The sequence below is a fragment of the Psammomys obesus genome, unplaced genomic scaffold (genome assembly GCF_907164565.1).
Source record: "Psammomys obesus unplaced genomic scaffold, mPsaObe1.curated_primary_1811, whole genome shotgun sequence".
NCBI classification, from domain to species: domain Eukaryota; kingdom Metazoa; phylum Chordata; class Mammalia; order Rodentia; family Muridae; genus Psammomys; species Psammomys obesus.
Window position 1 is genome coordinate 97,837 of NW_026593895.1, and position 15,873 is coordinate 113,709.

General features: G+C 47.6%; 1 pseudogene; it reads left to right on the forward strand.

Moving 5' to 3' along the window:
- The first annotated feature begins 590 nt into the window (after positions 1-590).
- On the forward strand, positions 591-2,031 carry LOC129684311 (huntingtin-interacting protein K-like; annotated as a pseudogene).
- Positions 2,032-15,873: the final 13,842 nt, after the last annotated feature.

Below are 15,873 nucleotides of genomic sequence, written 5' to 3' on the forward strand. Positions count from 1 at the left end.
GTTGTGGTTCGCCATGACAACTTCTTATCTCTGATAGATGTTTTTGGATCCAGAGCTGACACTTGAGGAAGTGGCTCTACTTAACTAGCTTGACAATGGGGACTGAATGTGAAGAGTCACCGACGGAGAAACAGATTTCTGTAGGGCGGATACTCTGGGTGCCCTGTGAGCCGTGTCCCCATGGTCATGCAAGTGACACCAAAATAAGGCGTTGATGGGAATCTGATTACTCCAGGGTCTCAACATTCCCTATTAAATGCAATCAATCAGTCACCGATGACTGTAGCTCACCAGCTGCCTCTCAAATGCATTCAAGTTCTTGCTTTGGTTATTACCCAAAACCTTAAAATTAGTGGTTGATGGGCGGAACGAGATGCCACTAGCTGACTCCTGTCCCGGGTGAGTCAGATCTGAGGTCCTCGAGCAAGGCCGGGCTCTTCTCTGCTGCTCTGAGGCTGCCAGCGGGCTTCCTGCTGTCGATACAGCTCTCCTCCCTTCTGAGACCAGCAAGGATCCGGGGCTCTTAGGAGCTGTCAGGATAGGCAACCCCAGCAGGCAGGTGAACAACAAAAGTGAGGCAGCCTGCGGCCATGGGCCCCTGGAGAGCACGGGGGTGCAAGTCGGGTAAATGCCAAGATCTCCCGATCTTAAAGATAAAGTAGAAACAGAGGATTTAGAAGTTGGGACCCTTTCAGTCTGGTTCCAAAGAGTGGAATTCCGCAACACCCAAGAGTACACACCTGAGGGCACAGCTTGAATTCTGAGTCTTCCTTTCCATCCTGGCCTGGGGTGAGGACTAGGGAAGCCCTCTGCCTTCTGACTCCCCACCGCTGTCCACACCAACCTGTTAATTTCGATACTATACATCAAACTGCGCTGTCCCTTCTTTCCCCTGCTCTTACACTATGGTAAAGCACCTATAATCGAATTTGCTCTTAATCTCTTGTAGGTGTGCAACCAATGATGCTAAATACAATCGTAATGAGAAACCATCACCCCTGTCTTCAATAACTTATCCTGTGAAGCTGAAATTATATACCCATTAGATGCTGTCTCTTCATTTTCTCCTTCACCCTATCCCTGTAACCTACCATTCTACTTCTGGACACTGAAGTTGGGACTATTCTGCTGTGTGTGTGTGTGTGTGTGTGTGTGTGTGTGTGTGTGTGCGCGCACGCGCGCTTGCGTGCACCCATGTAGGCCAAAAAAATAGAGGTTGGGTGTCCTTTCTCCATTGCTCTCTACCTTATTGTTTGAGACAGGACACTTACCAAACTGGAAACTTGTTAACTTAGACAAACTGGCTGGCCAGTGAGCTTCTGGGGTCTGTCTGCTCCCTCCCCTCTCCCTGAGTACAGGGGTTACAGGCACATGGGGGTGGGGATTTGTGCGTGGGTCCTCATGCTTGCACAGTGGGGACCTTACTGGCCAAGCCATCTCTGCAGCCCTCTTTAGACCGTTCCAAATGCTTTGCATGAATACCACACAGGGGTTCTCTTGTTCTTGTGGATTATTTCACGTCTAGTGACGTCTCACGGTTCACCCATGTAGCTCTCCACATGTGAGAATTCTGATGTTTCGAGGCTGACTAGCACTTATATGCTACACACCCCACGATCTGCTCATCTCCTGGTGGGCACAGGGGTACTTCCATATTCTAGTGATTATAAGTCATGGTGCTGCAAACGAGAGTTTACAAATACCTCTTTAAGGGCAGCCCTTGAAGTGGCACGGTGAGATGGAAATGACGACCGAGGTGACGTGGATCTGGAGTCGGAGACTGAGACCAGCGGCCCGGAGTGGCCTCCAGAGAAGCCACAGAAGCATGACGGCAGCTGCTGGCCTGGAGCAGGTCACTGACGACGCAGAGAAGGAGATCCAGACTTCCAATCTGGAGACGGCTATGTCAGTCATTTGAGACAGAAAGTCAAAGGCACAGAAGGACACACGGGAGCAGGAGAAGGGACTGGCGAAGGTCACCGTCAAGAAGGAAGATCTGGGGCTGATAATGGCAGAGATGTTGATCTCTAAGCAGCTGTAGAAAAGAGCGTGCGGGAACACACGGGCAATGTGGCGGAGACATTGCCCTATCCAAACGGTGATGTGATTTTTCAGACATTCTGGACTGATTTACTGAAATAAATAAAGCGTTTGGTTTTGCTGTGTGTGTGTGTGTGTGTGTGTGTGTGTGTGTGTGTGTGTGTGTTTTCAGTTTTATCTCAGATCAAATGCATTCTATATTTTATTTCGTTGTCAGTTTCTATGCTGGACCTTGATGAAATTATATGAGCAATCAATATAAAAAAGTACCTAATGTTCAAAAACAAACAAGCAAAACCCAAATCCCTCTTTAAGATTCTGCTTCCAGTTCTTTTGAATATATATCCAGAAGTGAATTGGTGAATCAGACAGGAATTTTATTTTATGTTTTGAAAAAGAGCTGTGTCTTACATAGGGTTCTAATGCTGTGAAGAGACACCATGATCATGGCAACTCTTATGAGGGAAAACATTTAATTGGGGGTAGCTTACAGTTCAGAGGTTTAGTCCATCATTGTCATGACAGGAAGCATGGATAACCATGGTGGTGAAGAGGTAGCTGAGGGTTCTACATCTGTATTGACAGGCAGTAGGAGAGAGAGAGAGAGAGAGAGAGAGAGAGAGAGAGAGAGAGAGAGATAGATAAAGAGACAGACAAAGAGAGAGAAAGAGACCCTGGCCCTGCCTTTGAAACCCCAAAGCTCATCTCGTGACACACTTCATCCAACAAGGCCATACCTATTCCAACAAGGCAATCTGTTTTCATTCAAACCACCACAAACTGTAATGGCATTTGTATGCTTTTTCATTTCCAACAACAGTGCACAAGATTCTCTCTGTAAAGTCTTTGTTATTTTATTTCATTTCAAAGATCATAATAACTGTAGTAAATGTGAAGTAAAATCTTGTTGCTTCAATACATATTTCTTCTAGTTTCATTCACTTTCTTGCAAGCAGTGTAACTTCAATCCCTCAGGCTGTCTCAGGGTTACTATTGCTGTGATGAAACACCAGGTAGCAGTCCAGTGCCGAGGGAAGTCAGGGCAGGAACTCAAACAAGACAGGAACGTGGAGGCAGGAGCTGATACAGAGGCCACGGAAGGGTGCTGCTTAGTGGCTTGCTCCCTGTGGATTTCTCAGCCTGCTTTCTTGTAGAACCCAGGACCACCAGCCCTGGGGTGGCCCCAGCTCCCACATCAATCACTAATTAAGAAACTGCCTCCTAGCTGGCTCTTACAGAGGCATTTCTTCGACTGAGGTCCCTTCCGTTCAGATAACTCTAGCTTGTGCCAAGTTGACATAGGACTAGCTAGCACACTGAGGAAACGGGCAACCTGCCGTGGCTGTGGCCAGCACAGACCCCTCCCACTGTTGTGGTTCACTCCTCTGTCTGATTCTCAGCAGACAATCAGGCATGGGGGGGGGGAGGTCCTGGCTCCCCCACCTCATTCTAGGCTGTTTGCCTGTGCAAACATTGACTACTGCCAATGGCATCTTAACATTGACTACTGCCAACGGCATCTTCAGCGCCTCCAGTAAGCCTGTTGAGTACCTTGATCCTTGCACCTCTCCTACCACCAACACGAGTGGGTCTCCCTGAACCAGGCACACCACGTCAGTGGGGGTTGGTTTTGTTTTTGTTTTAAGCTATTTAGTGATTTGGAACTATCTGAGGAGGAAAATTCTTATCTTTTTTTTCTTTTTTAATTTTTCAAAATTAAAATACAATGACATCATTTCCCCCATTCCTTCTTCCTCTAACGCATCTATCCTCTCTCACTTTCCTCTGAGGAAGAATTTTCAAAGTAGAGTCCTGCTCACACAAGGGAAATCACTCTTACTCATGTACACACGATGTAGGGTGGGAATCTCTAAGGCACTTCCCGCTCAGGATTCTTTTGCCTCTTTAAAACTTAAATTACTCACCCTAAAGAGTCTGCACTTATGAGGATTATTTTCTTTGACATTTATTATTCTAAGAGCTAAAATTTTCTAAATGTACTTGTTAATCCATATTAACAAATTCACTGCACACACACAAACACACACACACACACACACACACAGATACATATATGTAATCCGTTTTGGTAACATTAAATATGCAAAACAAAGCTGATATGAAGACATGATTGGCACTGCTTCGCAGTTCCGCAAACTCCCAAACGCCTGGTCGGGGAGCTTTTCCTACCTGTTGCAGCATCCAACACATGGCAGTCATTCTGAACACAGCGTATGAAGAAATCTTTTAGGGGAAATATTTTAATGACCTGCTTAGTTAACTGCGTCTGTTTCCTCCAGTGATAAACGGAAACTTAGTGAGCGATGGCTTCTCAAATGCTCACTGCAAGGTGGAGTCAGAAAACACGAGTGAGTCCTCGGCAATTAGTTACAATAAAACCCCTTCATCCTCTCGCGCTATTGTAGTCAGACATGACGAGTCCAAACTATCAAATCCTTGACACTTGCAAATTGGTCTGGTTACAGCCGTCTCAGCGCTGGCACATTTCCTTACGCTAACACCACATGTCATGTGACATCTGGAACATTGCAGTGCGAATTCTGTGAGAAAATGAAAGTGATAACAGCAAATTATATCCTAGCATTGAAACGAAATTAAACGCGACTCCAGAGACTGTCTCGTGCAAGGAAAGAGTCTCTTCTTGTGAGACAGTCGTCCCCGTGCAACCGCAGCCTGCACTCCGATAGCCTTACAAAGATTCTTCACTCTGGAGTTATGTTTCCAGCACTTAGGTGGAAGCATTAAGCTTGAGTCCATATTTACTTAAGGGAATAGGGTTGGCATTTGAGACAGAGAAAAAAATGCCATGAAGAACTGTCTGTCAGATTACCTGGTTTTTAATTTTTCAGTCTTCTTCAGCAAGTAACACTCACCCAAACCCCACCTCAGACAAAGCCAGAACTCTTGAGGGAGACCTCGAGAGCTGACATCATCTTTCATTATGACCTAGCAGATACAAGTTTATATTTCTTTACAGTTCTGTAACTAATGCCATCAAAAACTGGGAAAATGACAATTCCTCACACCGTTGGACGTATTTTGAGTTTCTTCCGTGCTCTCTTCATGCATATCTGTTTCTGTGTTACAGGTATTCCTAAATACATGTGACTCGGACAATGTTTGTGACTTCATGGAAAGCAGCAAAATCAGAAGAGCTATGGGTAGGATTAAGAAGGGGAAAATGGGAGGTGAAACCCTTAAATTTCCTGGCCATGATTTTACAAACTAAGGATTCTTGAGGTGTTTAGTAACTGACAGTATTTTGCTCAATGCCTTACAAACCCAGGGGGATGGAGAGGAAAAGCAAGATTCCCCACCATCGCCAAGCTTCTGGAAATACACGGATGGCCACACTGCCATGGCTCATTCTGGCCTGTCTCCTGTTCTGAGCTAAGCGAAGGAGCCTGCCTGTCCTGCTTGAACCCCAGCTTGCCTCCTCACAGCTGCATTTCCTTGTCAAAAGAATACAAGTGTTGGCCCAGTGACCAATTGTGAGGATTAATGGTGATAATCCTCTATGGAAGTGTGTGCCAGTAGTGAGGGGCCATAGTGGAAGCTTGCTCCCTCCTCTGGAGGCTCTGACTTCCTCTGATTTATGCCCTGTGCCCTGTTTTTATTATTTTCCCACAGGGAAGAGCTTAGTTGGAATCTGACTTTATCATACCTTTATTTGTTTTTGGCAAGGTATCATGTAGACCAGACTGACCTCAAACTCACCATGCTGCTGAAGATGACCTTGAACTTCTGAACTCTGGCCTCCATCTTCCAAGTGCTGAGATCCCAGGTATGTGGCACCACACCTGTTTCATGCAGTGTTGAGGATGTAGTCTAGGACTTCATGTATGCTAGGCAAGTACTCTGTTCTACCCAAGTGAACTAGCAACATCCCCAACTTGATTTTTGGTTCTAACGGGACAAACTTCATCATATAACCTTTTTTGGGGAGGGAGGGGCATTGGTGTAAAGTTCTTGTGGAATGTACACAATTTACCCCTCTTCATTCAAATGCTGATTTCTCTCCCCCACTATCTGGTTTCAATCCAGACGTTACATGGTGATGTCTATTCTAAGCATCACCTGTCTCAAGTCTGTGTAAACATGCCACCATTGGTTCTCTTTAATGTCAATGAAACAACCAGCCAGTCAGTGCTGTGCAATGGATAGAGGAGGGTGGTACATCCTGGTCGGGAGGGAAGAGGAAGAAAGCGAGTTGGAGAGGAGAGCAGAGGTTGGCAGGAGAAGACTTGGAACCATGAGGAAGGATGAACCGGACCTGAGATATGACTAAAAGCAAGTATAATTTGTGAAATCTGAATGGTAGGAAACTATGTGGGCTTGGAGGTTTAGGATGGAGTAACTATTGCCAAGCATTGTGCTCTAGGCTAATTAAATTAAATAAATCTTAGTCTCTGTGTGGTGATTTGGGTCTACAGATGGTTTAGAAATAACCGCTGTTAACTAAAAGATAAATCAATAATAAATGTTAATAACCAAAAACAGTGGGGTGTTCAGCAGAGTTCTGGGGGACCTTCTTCTGGGCACTCCCGATGACAACAAAGACATTTTTCTGCTCCATTGAGTAGGTGCCCTGGAGGGGCAGGGACTGGTCTGAAATGTCTCCTTTGGCAGTGAGAGTCCCACAGAAAGAGATCCAAGTGAATTTTCTGGTATTTTCCAATGACCACTAGGCCACTTCTTGTCACTCTCTGTCCCCACCTGTGGTGATGTGACAGAATAGCTCTTATCTGCCACATGTTCCTATTACCACAACGACCAGGGCAAACGTGGAGCCAAGAACCACAGATGAATCCTGTTAAACCAGAGTCGACCAGACCTTTCCTCCCCCGAGCTGTTTGTCAGCCATCTTGGTCTCAGCTGTGCAAAAGCAGCTGATGTCGGTGATAGACCTCCCAAGTGAGCGTCAGAAAAAGTGTGGGCGTGAAACTTGGAGGAATGTGTCCTAAAGCCACTGCTTTCTTCTTAGCCTCCAGGAAGCAAGTTTGGCTCACAGGGCCTGTCGGTTTCTTGTTGGATGCCCTCTTTGGTGTCTTTTGACACATGACTTTTGAAATCACGAAAGGAAAGCGAGTGACGGGGAGAAAGGAAGCATAGACCACCTCTGGGTTCATTGTGGACTCTGTGGGACTTGGCTTCCAGCTAACTCATAGATTCAGAGAGAAAACTGGGGCCGATGTGGCTACTCCTCTGGCAATACATAGACATCATGGTGGAGCGTCAGCTGTCTGTGTCTGAACACGCATTCTCAGTGGCTTTCCCAGTCTGTGTTCCTCATCCCTCTTCTCAGTTCTCTTGGCGATTGTCACTCTTCCCTTGAGACTCTTCTATGACCAGTTTAAGTGTGTTCTGGCTATTGGCCAGATGATTTTAGGATATTTTTTTATCACCCTTTGAGTATACAGATTTTAAGTATTTGTATTCAAAGTGGTTTCAAAATCCATCTAGTTTCATCCTGGAGAGGCTGACTGGATCTCCGAGACCAGGACGCGCTTTCACAGCAGGCCGGCTGGGAACTACAGAAGCATGGTCCGACTATTGATGACTATTGAAATCTGAGCCCACATGTCCTCTGGGAAACAAGTTCCAAGATTCACCTCTGAACGTTTGCTTCCGTTCTGCCCATTGCTCGCACACCACCGCACGCCTAGCACAGTGTCCGGTAGAGCGGGAGCCGGTAGAGCTTTCCTTTCGTGATTTCAAAAGTCATGTGTCAAAAGACACCAAAGAGGGCATCCAACAAGAAACCGACAGGCCCTGTGAGCCAAACTTGCTTCCTGGAGGCTAAGAAGAAAGCAGTGGCTTTAGGACACATTCCTCCAAGTTTCACGCCCACACTTTTTCTGACGCTCACTTGGGAGGTCTATCACCGACATCAGCTGCTTTTGCACAGTGGATAAAGAAATGAGTGTTAAAGAATACAGTGTGGTGCTTCTTCGAAAGCTATGCTTCAAAGGACTGCTGCCATTAGAACTGCGTCACCGAAACTGTCTGGGATAATTATGCAGATGCTAAAACTAGTGAGTGGCCTCAAAGAAGGTGTCCGCATCCCCCTGGAAAATCCTTCTGTTTATCCCAGGTGTCCAGTGTATTTTGAAATTGGGTGAGTGAGGAAGCTGAATCAGCTCATCCTTTCTCTTTCTCTCTCTCTCTCTCTCTCTCTCTCTCTCTCTCTCTCTCTGTCTCTCTCTGAGGCATGAGTCTTTCCCTTCCCTACTGTAGGAATTCCAGACCTGCACAATTTTTTTTATTATCACAGGAACAGAGTCTCTGAACCCCCAGGTTGGGTCAGATCCTCAGGTATGTCGCCCTCTGCACCTGCCCAGCACAACAATTTTCCACACAGTAGGCTGCTGTGTGCCTTCCCAAATACACTCCTAGAGTTTCTTTTACTGCCTAATGTTCTTATTGCCTCGCCAGGTTCTTAAAAATACTATTTGCCTAGAGCAGACCTGAATCCCCAAAGTTATCCAGAATGTCTGGAGATGCCTGAGTACCTGGTCTCGTTATGTAAGCCAACTCAGCCTGGCAGAGGAGGCCCCCCTCTCTTCATAGCAAACACTTGACAGCATTTCTCGTTGCCTGCCTGATCTCCCAGAGCCCACACAGTTGTGTGTCAGATCCAGGAGCTCCCCGCTGTGGCTCAGGTTCCTTGTCCATCTCTTTTCCAGATTTACCAGATTTGCTTGATGAGAAAGAAGAAAGATAGGAGGAAGGAAGAGGGTAGAAGGTGAGATAAATTAGATCCATGTCTGAAGCAGCTTAGGAAAGGATGGATCCGGGAACTGTATCCAGAAACAGAACTGAGTGGCTCATGAAGAGGCGATTTTGTGGGAAGGAAGGTCAGGTGTGAGGACTCCTGGGGGTTCTGAATAGGAATTCTATTGACCAAGACTGATGAACGGCGGAGCACTGTCAGGGTATGAATCCGAAATGTCCCCCTACAGGCTCGTGCTTTAAAAGCTTGTCCCAGAGCTGCTAGCACTCTTTTGGAAAAATTCTCACTACTTCTGGCCTTCTTTACTCTTCCGCCAACTCCTGTGGAGTAAGGTGCTGTGTAGTTCACAGTCTGCGGACAGAGAGACCCAAGGTCCTCCCCAGTCCGTCTCGCACGTCGCCAGCCATCTGTGCAGCCATCGTTATAGGCTATCGTTAAATCCTCCTTGTTTTCATGCGCTATCTGCAGCGTTCATCTGCCCCTGCAGTTTCTCCCGGAAAACAAGGCCCCCTCCTCCACGCTGTACAGAGTGTGGCAAGCACACCCCCAGAGAGAACACGAAGGGCTACGCAGCACTCCCTGCCACCGCAGCAAGGGGTGATGACACAGAATAAAAATGATTAAGATAAAAATAAAAAATAGTATCTAACACTTACTAAGGCTCTTAGTAAGTGCCAGGCAGAGTTCCAAGGGTGACACCTTGCTTAATCCTCATGACAGTGCTGTGAAGTGGCTAAAACAGATTGCCTGTTTATTGGAGCTTCTTTGCTAAGAGATCTCAATTTAGTTCATCACCACGGCAAGGCAAAGGAGCCAAGATTAAACACACAGACCTCCTGACTCTGAGAGGGATGCCGAGGAAAGGGTTCTGAGACCCGGGAGGGAGAATATAGAAGGCTGAAGATAAGAAAGCTGAGGGTGTAGCAGAGTGAGTGGAGTTCACAGCACAGGGCTTCCTGAGTTCAGTCCCCAGCACTACATGAATCCAGGAGGATCAGGAGTTCAAGGCCGTCTTCAGTTACCTAGTGAGTTCTAGGACAGTCGTGGACACTGTCTTTTTAAAAAGCCATTTCATGGGATGCTCCTTAAATATGGAAGCAAGACAGGGATGTCCGCCTTACAAAAAAATGACTGCCTCTTCAGTGTCTCCACTATTCACACAGACTACGGTGGTGAGCAGCCTGGCCCGGGGCGTGGGAAGTTACATAATAAAGACAGGAGCTTCTGTTTGACAGCTACCCCTTTCAGAGGAATCCCTTATTCTCTGGAATTCTCGGTCTGACTCCGTGACTCTCCTCCCCACCTCAGTGTGGAGTGGAATCAAGGCATGCAACAGTGGAGTCGAAGAAAGAGGCAGATGAGAAACGGTGGCACCAGGTGAGATGCACAGGATTTATGTCTTCCTTTAGCCTCCTGTAACCTGCTTTCAGCCGGCGGGTGGCCATAGAACTGGCTGATGGATCTGCTTGGCGAGCCCCATCTCTCTGCTCCAGACCTGTTTCCTCTGAGAGGTTCCATCCACAGTGACAGCTCTGCAGCACCATCAACTCCCAGCAGCCCCCACGTCAGCGCCGGAGCCTCCTTTTCCTGTTTCCAGCACCGGCCTGTATCACAGCACCTCTGGTCTGGAAGCATCTCTGTTTGGATAACTTAGGCCTTAGGAACTTAGTAGCTCTTTGAAAGGATCCATGTAACATTGAGAGGAAAACAGTGCTTTTAGACTCCCGTCTGTAAATAACCACAATTACTAAGGGACTGCGAGCCCTTGGGTGATTTCTCAGAGCTGGAAATTAGGCTGATCATTGCCACTCTTGTTTTCTGCCCATCTCGCTTTCTGTATGGTTCTGGTGACAGAAGGAAGGCAGGCAACTTAGTACCAAAGCTGCAGGGACCAGCCTGCGGCTGTACTTCCCTCCTAAGTGTAAAATCTAGAGCTGGGGAGCTAGCTCAGTGGGTAAAAGTGCTCGCCACGTATGCTGGATGACCTGAATTTGCTCCCACAATCCCATAGTGCATGACGAAAACTGACAACCAGAAGCCATCTCTGGATCTCTCCATGTGCTCTGTGGCCCATGTGGACACATTGACATGCATGCACACAAACACATACTAATTTAATAATAATAATAATGTAAAAAAAATAATGTAATGTAAAATAGCACTGTGCCCTGGTAAGTTTCCTGGGCTACACAGTTTGGGAACTCCCAGCGCTATTAACTCGCATGTGCCTAGAACTCTCTGAAGTACTGGATCTAATGCGATGAGGGGGACGGACACCGCCTGTGCCCCTTAGGTGAGTAGATGAGACCGACATTAGTAAGATAAACTTACTGATAAACACAACTGCGCCCCTGTTCCTCAAACCTGTGATGTTTATGGAAGGGAAGCTGAGCAGTGGCGCCCCGCGGCAGGAGCCCAGAGCTCCCACTGTAGGGGAGTCGCCACTGGCCTCTTGCCCTCCGTCCAGATAGATACCCATGGATTCCAGTCCATGGCCTGGGTGTGTGGCGTGGGTCGAGGGCGCCCTCTAGTGGCAGCAGAAGTTCTTACCTTACTCAGCTCTACCGAATAGCTATAAATACATACCGGCCGTTTCTGTAGATTTTCGTGGAGCAATGGCTAGCTTAGCCTTCAGCGTTGATCTGTAAAGATTTTAGGACACTTTAATGTCAGTTGATCTTATCACACTACCTGTATACATACACATCCGAGCCCCCGAGCCCCCGAGTCCACCGCAACCACCAACCCTCCCCCCATTTTGTTTCTCCCACTCTTCTGCCAGCAAGAAGATGTGAGAATGGCTAGCAGGTGTGAAGCGAAGAAATCACGTGGAAAGCTCTCTGTTCGCCTTTCTTTGCTCTGCTTCTCTCTTTGCCACATGATGGCACAGGGGAGGCTGCCAGGCCTTCCTTGGACCCAGCCTCGAGACAAGCACCATGCACCCCTGTGCTGGCCGAGGCCCAGGACAGACCCTTCAGGAAGGACGCTATCGATCAGAGCAAAACCTTTACAGACGTACAGGATGTGCTGGTAGACACCTCGCCTTGACCTGTCATGGCAACGGCTGGGCCAACGCAAGGCTGGGTCTTCAGGATTCCTGAATTACATTATCACACAAAGCCAATGAAACGCTATTGATCGCAGCTTAAAATAATTGCAGGATAAGATATGATGAATACCACTTTCCCATCCATAGCGCTTCTTATTGGTAAGGCTTGAGAGTTCCGGCCTTGTTTACCTCCTGTGGTAAAAAGCGAAAAACAAACAAACAAACAAAGAGGCCTGCCGTGTCCTGTGTTTGCTGACTTGTGTGGAGACTGTGATCGCTGGGTGACCTAAGTGGCAGTCCTACCAAGGGGCTAAATAGCCTAGGGCAGTGGTTCTCCGCCTTCCCAATGCTGAGAACCTCATGCTGTGGAGACTGCCTCCAAACCATAAAATGATTTCTGTAGCTACTCCATAACTGTAATCTCGCTGCTGCTATGGATTGTACTGTAAATATCCCATACGCAGGACATCCGCTGTGTGACTCCTGTGAAAGGGTCATTCAACCCCTCAAGCGGGTTGTGACCCACAGATTGAGAGCCTCTACTCCAGGATGCCCCGTGCCCCCTTAAAGTACCCACGAGGAGCCCGCTCCTTGTAACAGTTCAGAATGTGACTGTATTTGGAATCGGAGACTTTAGGTGATGAGGATGAAATAAGGTCACGGTATGGAATTAGTCCAAACGTGACTGGAGTTCTTTCAGGGTGAGATCGGGACACAGGTGAACTCGGAGAGGTGGCACAGACACAGAAAGGGACACACAGGGAGAAGCTGCCTCTTGGTCATGGAAGCTCAAGCCACCTGAGCCCTGGAAAATACCCACCTCCAGGCTTGAGCTTTTCTGACAGTCTTAACAATGGCGATGTGATACAGAGTTCAAAAATGGTAACAATTAGAGAAGAACCGGCATTCCATTCAGATGACCCTCCCTGTGGGGTGAACCCTCGTTGTATTCAAATGACAAATCAATTGTCCACCACCCTGTTTGTTTTGAACCAATGGCTTTCAAGAGGCTGGTAAAGAGCCCAGACATTGTCATTGCAGCATGGACCCACACTGTGAGTCCCAAGGAAGCAGGGAAGATGTCTGCCCTGCTGGGAGATTTACTCCATGGTAGCAGCCCTGTGGGAACAGGGACAGGGGGCCCACAGCCTCCTTCAGAGCAATCCCTGTCCCAGGGGCTTTAGCGCAGCACATCTTGGATGTCATGCTCATAGCTGAACTCACACATCCCTCTTCCTGTGAGGCAGAATAAGAAGGGCCTGACTTCCCAACCGTGTCCATCTTTCAGAAGAAGCAGGGTTTTTCAGGACAGCCCTGCTCACCCAGCCTTTTCCCTCTAAGAGGACAAACCACAGCCCTCTTTCACAGCCTGGGAAAGTAACAGCTTCTAAGGAAAACAAGGGCTTTGTGTCCTTGCCAGAAAATCAGCAATGATTAAACACAAGAAACAGAGGTCAAGCCTATATCAGTGTGTCACAGCTGTGTTCAAAGCGGTCACGTGGCATTGCTGCTTCTCCTCACTGATCCATCAGGAGTTTTTAGCAAGTAGCCAGGCCACGTGGAACACGCTAAGGACATCCTGGAGTGCTCTAAGTCAGGGTGGGCTGTGAAATTCCATAGACCAGATCCCATGTCTAGCTCAGCGGCATCTAAAGAGAAGGAGAAGGTGAGGAGTACACGGCTCTACTTCCTTCCACCACAGCCTTTGAGGAGCCCCTCGGGCACACGTGGAGGACACGCGTCGATGTCTTCTTCCTCTGCTGTTATTTAGTGATACTCTTATTTATTATCGACTTACCTCTTTACTGAACTTGAAAAACAGCAATTTCCTAGAATGGTTGTCTAGGCAGCTCCAGGGACCTCCCTGCCCTGCCTCCCCGTCGTGTGCCATCATGCCCAACTTTCCTGAGCCTGGACTTGGAGGAGTCAAAGCTGGTCCTTATACTGGCACAGCAAACAGTTTACCTACTGAGCCATCCCTTACATCCAAGAGACAGCTTCGGCGTATTCTGCATAAGAGCATGGCCAATATGTTTCTGAACAAATTAAGCAGTCTTTCTTTAGTACCTGGATATATATGACGATATTATATATTTACACACACACACACACACACACACACACACATGAGTTGAGTTGAGAGAGCTGAAGGAAACAAATAACAAATGTATAAAATGTTCTGCACAGAGCCTTGTGGAGAACACAGTACCCCTTGTTAATGCTAGTCATTTGTAAGAGCCTGGATGAGTCCAGGATGGCAAACCTCTGCAGGGCAAAGAGGACATCAACAATAGGGCAACAAAGGGCAGAGAGAAAGTCACAGCTTCAACCACTTCTTAGATGTGCTTGAGGCAAACAAGCTCTCCCATCCTACAGTCCGACATGTTGGGACTGGGTGTTTTCTCTCTGTTCTGACAAAAGCAGTGTAAGGAAAGGAGTTCATTTTGACTCACGGTTTGAGGGGCTGTTCACTGCGATGGGAGGTTGTGGGGGGGGGGAGATGTGAGGCGGCAGGTCACAGTGCAATCGCAGTCAGGGAGCTGCAAGAGATGAGTGCTGGTCCTCAGCTCGCTTTCTCCCTTGCATCCAGGCCAGGCCTCCAGCCAACGCAATGCTGCCCCACACCTAGGGCGGCTCTCCCCACCTCACTCTAGAAAACCCATCACAGACGTGCCCAGAAGTTTGTCTCCTAGGTAAATCTCACCAAGTTGACAGTGTTAATCGTCATGTTCTCGTTCCCCTTCTAAGGCTCAGTCTGCTCATTTAGTCCATCTTAATTGGCCAGGGCCACAACTGGTCGCGTCTGTATTGTGGCTCTGTCCCTCCACCTCTCTTGCCTCATCACAGCTCCTGCGTTGCGCTAGTCTCCGCTCAGAGTGAGATACTGACATGAACGTGAGGAGTAATTCCAGGCTGTCTCCCAGTAACACTGCACTTATCCCGAGACCTTCGCAGCGATTCTTGCTCTAACGCGGTTCTGAAAGGGAGACGCTTACAATCCAGCCACCCTCAGGACTCTAAAGCCAGCTTCAAGAGCTTTCTCTCTTTGCCAGTGCGTGGACTCACACTTTAAGGCAAGTTGGACAACCCCGTTGCCAAGGCAGTCACAGAATCCCCAAATTTGTCCCTGACTAAATTACTGCTGAAATTTTTTTGTAATGTGTTTGGGGTCAGATTTTCCCATCTGTGAAATGCGCATACAATAAATCCCCATTTAGGTAGCTCTCGTCCTTACAAATGAGCATACAAAACCCAACACATAGGGAAGAGCAGAGAACAGGTCTGTGTGGGCTGGAGACCAGAGACAGCAGCTTGTTTATTACTATCATGGGGCCTGGTTCAAACCACACTGAGCAGTCTTTAACAATCCTGGCTACAAATACAAATTAAAACCAATGGGGAATTTAAAAGTAACCAGTTCTTCAGGCCTACCTTCCAAAGAGTCTGACCCATTGGATGTGGAGCAAGAGCCGGGAATCGGGGTTCTGTTTTGCAAAAGCAGGGTTGAACCTAGGACAACCTAAACGAGAGGAAATGTACTGGCTGGCCTCGACTGTCAACGTGACTGGAGTTAACTGAAACCCAAAAGTGGAAGCACGCCTGTGAGGGATTTTGCTTCATTTGAAGTAGGAAGGTCTACTTCTGTTATGTTGATCCAGATCTTAGATGGGGAGACACACCTGTAATCCAGGCTTGCCTTCTGCGAGAAGCCTAGATAGGGACGTGGCCGTGGACGAAGGAAGCTTTTCCTTTTTGCCTGCTTGCTCTCACCTTGTTGGCAAGTCCATTCCTTCACCGGCACTGGGGCCTACTTCTTTGGGAGTCCAGTGTCTACTGAAGACCAGCTGAGACATCCAGCCTCGTGGACTGAGAAACTACTGGATTAGCCATTGATGTATTCGCTGAACCACAGCCTGTAAGTCATTCTAATAAATCCCCATTCTATATAGACAGAGGTTAATTCTGTAAGTTCTGTTACTCTAGAGACTAAGACAGAAATAGCCACCCAGGGTGTCTCCATCCCACTTTT